This window comes from Eutrema salsugineum, unplaced genomic scaffold (genome assembly GCF_000478725.1).
Source record: "Eutrema salsugineum unplaced genomic scaffold, Eutsalg1_0 scaffold_3, whole genome shotgun sequence".
Taxonomy (NCBI): Eukaryota; Viridiplantae; Streptophyta; class Magnoliopsida; order Brassicales; family Brassicaceae; genus Eutrema; species Eutrema salsugineum.
The window spans coordinates 13,986,046-13,989,094 of record NW_006256756.1 but is presented as its reverse complement, the minus strand read 5'-3'; the positions used below and the strand labels follow the sequence as shown (position 1 = coordinate 13,989,094).

The 3,049-nt window shown below is 43.3% G+C and overlaps 1 non-coding gene across 1 annotated transcript; it reads left to right on the top strand.

Annotated features, from left to right (window-relative positions):
- Positions 1 to 2,334: 2,334 nt before the first annotated feature.
- Positions 2,335 to 2,441, top strand: LOC112085638. The gene has a single exon (XR_002898939.1). It is a non-coding gene; the product is annotated as a small nucleolar RNA R71 (small nucleolar RNA).
- The last annotated feature ends 608 nt before the right edge of the window (positions 2,442 to 3,049 follow it).

Here is a 3,049-nt window from a genome sequence, read left to right as displayed (position 1 = left end):
ATGATGTCAGAGAAGATATGCATCATGCAACGTTGAAATGTGGCAGGGGCATTACAGAGACCAAAAGGCATTCGCCTGTATGCAAATGTGCCATAAGGGCATGTGAATGTTGTTTTCTCTTGATCTCGGGGATCTATGGGAATTTGGAAGAACCTCGAGTACCCATCGAGAAAACAAAAGAAGGTGTGGTTTGCAAGCGTCTCTAACATCTGATCAATGAAAGGCAAAGGAAAATGATCCTTCCTAGAGGCTGCATTGAGCTTTCTATAGTCTATACACATTCTGTGTCCTGTGACAGTCCTAGTAGCTATCAGTTCATCCTTCTCGTTTTTAACCACTGTGATCCCACCCTTCTTGGGCACAACATGAACAGGAGACACCCATCTTGAGTCAGAGATTGGGTAAATTATCCCTGCCTCAAGAAGTTTTAGTATCTCCTTATTAACCACTTCCTTAAGGTTGGGGTTAAGACGTCGTTGATGCTCAATAGAGGACATAGATTGGTCCTCTAGGTGGATCCTATGGGTGCAAATGTCAGGAGAGATCCCTCTAATATCAGCCAAAGAATATCCTATGGCTCTCCTGAACTTTCTTATCTCACTAAGCAATGCACTCTCTTGATGCTCTAATAAGCTATCATTGATGATTACTGGATATGTGGAGTTTAAGCCCAAGAAAGCATACCTGAGACCTGTTGGTAGAGGCTTGAGCTCAACAGGGGGTGCAACTTGGGTTGGAACCTCAAAACCACCAATCCATTTCCAGCACAACAAAATCTGTTAGAACCTCAAAACCACCAATCTTGACAGGTAGATCTTCCAACATACCAACAGGCAATCTAACTTATCTATCTGCAAGGATAAGAGAAATCCTTGCAGGTTTGAAGACTCTAAAGCCCAGCTTCTTTGCTATGGAGAATGGCATCAAGCTGACTGATGCTCCTAGATCACAAAGACATCCAGAGAATAGAAGAGGTCCAATGGCACAAGGGAGTGTGAAACTCCCTGGATCAGTTAACTTTCTTGGAATGGACTTCTTCTGAATGATAGCACTGCATTGATGACGTAGTACCACCATGCCTTGAAGCACTTTTGTCTTGTTCAGAATGGCATCCTTCAAGAACTTCCCCATCTTTGGCATCATTAAGAATGCATCAATAAGAGGCATTGTGAGTGGTGTCTCCTTGAGTGCCTTCTCAAATAGAGCTCTTGCCTTGTCCACAAGTTGCTTCTTAAACCTCCCTGTGAATGGGAGCTTGGGTTGGTATGGAGGTGGTGGCACATATGTCTTTTCTGGTTCAGGTTCCTTTGCTACCTCCTTACCCTTTTCTGTCCTTGGTTTTTCAGCAACTTGATCATCTTTTAAGGCTGCCTCCCCCTCAGTTTGATCATTGTCCTCAATGATCACATTGTTGTTTTCAATACCAGGTAACTCCTTTCCACTCCTCAGTGTAATGGCCTTGGCATATTCCTTGGGGTTGGGTTCTGGTTTCCCAGGTAGGTGACCTTGGTTCCTTGAGCTTGATGCCTGGTTTTGCTTCAGTTCCTTGATTTCCTGCTGCATGGCTGCATTCTGGCTTGCAAAGATCTGTTGACCCTGAAGTAGTTGTTGCAGAATACAAACCATATTTGTCCCCATTTGTGGCTGCTGCTGAACCATTGGTGGCTGAATCTGTTGTTGAACCGGCGCCTGCTGTTGGAACTGTGGTGGACCAAACCCTGGTGGTGCCTTTTGCTGCTGTGAACTGAAACCAGTACCCTGAAATGGTTGCTGTTGCTGACCAAAACTCTGATTCTGACCAAACTGATTCTTGGGTTCGAATGACCCTTGAAGTTGTTCTTGGGAACAAAGTTCTTTGGAGCTTGAGAATTGGGATAGACCTGGTCTTGTGGGTTAGCTACATTGGTGTTCCTGTAGGAAAGGTTTGGATTGGCATTACCATACTGATATCTCTGGAACCTCTGATTCCCAATGTAGTTGAGCTCCTCTTGGGTAAGACCTTCTTCACTTATGTTCTCAAAGATTTGAGAAGGTTCCTCATACTCTCCAACAAAATGCATTGGCTTCTGAGTGGTGAATTTCAGTTTGTCCAATTCACTTCTCAACTCCTTAACTTCCCTAGAGAGCCTCTGTTCTGAGCTTGAACCTTCAGATCTATTTGATCTGTCATAGTCTTCACCATAAGTATCATTGCTCAATGCTAAGTTCTCCACTAGCTCTAAAGCAGCATGTATCTCCTTTCCCAGAAAGTTCCCATTGGAAGCAGTATCCAGCTGGTTTCTAATCTTGGGAAGAACTCCTCTATAAAGTGTGCTGAGAAGAGAAGCCTCACTAAACCCATGGTGTGGGCATTGGTTTGTGTAGCTCCTGAATCTTTCATATGCTTCACCAAAACTCTCATTGCTGTGCTGAGTGAAGCTAGAGATTTGGTTCCTCAGTTTTGCAGTTCTTGAGGTGGAGAAGAACTTAGACAGGAAAGCTTGCTTGCATTGCTCCCAGGTTTGAATGGAGCCTCTTGGAAGATTCTTCTCCCATTGGTGAGCAAAGAAGATCAATTGAGCCAGGTTGGAGAAGATGGATTACAAACCACACTGGTTTTGATTCAGGATCAAGTAGATCAACAATTGGGTAAGTGGCCCAGTTGTACTCTTTTTCCCTTACCTTTGGTTTTGTCCTAAGGAGTTTTCCAAATGAAGGTTTTTAAGGAGGCAATGGTGTCTACTTCTCTTAAAGGCCAATTGTTGATTCAAGGACTTAAGCCCAAGACAAATTTCGTCCAAGGGAAGTTCAAGAGGCTGGAGAAGTGACTTGAAGAGTTATTCAAACTTTGCATTTATTTCCTTGTCATTTTCGAGTTTGCCTTGTTTTTCTACATTTCTTCTCTTTATAATCTCTTGTAATCTCTTATGAGAACGCATCCTGGATTGGATCATCAAACTTTTCTCAAATAAAACTCTCTCTTTCTCTTATCAAACCTGGACGAAATCCTTTGTCTCTTGGAGGGTGATTCGCTGCTTGTGCAGCATCTTTATCATCTCTATTCTCTTTG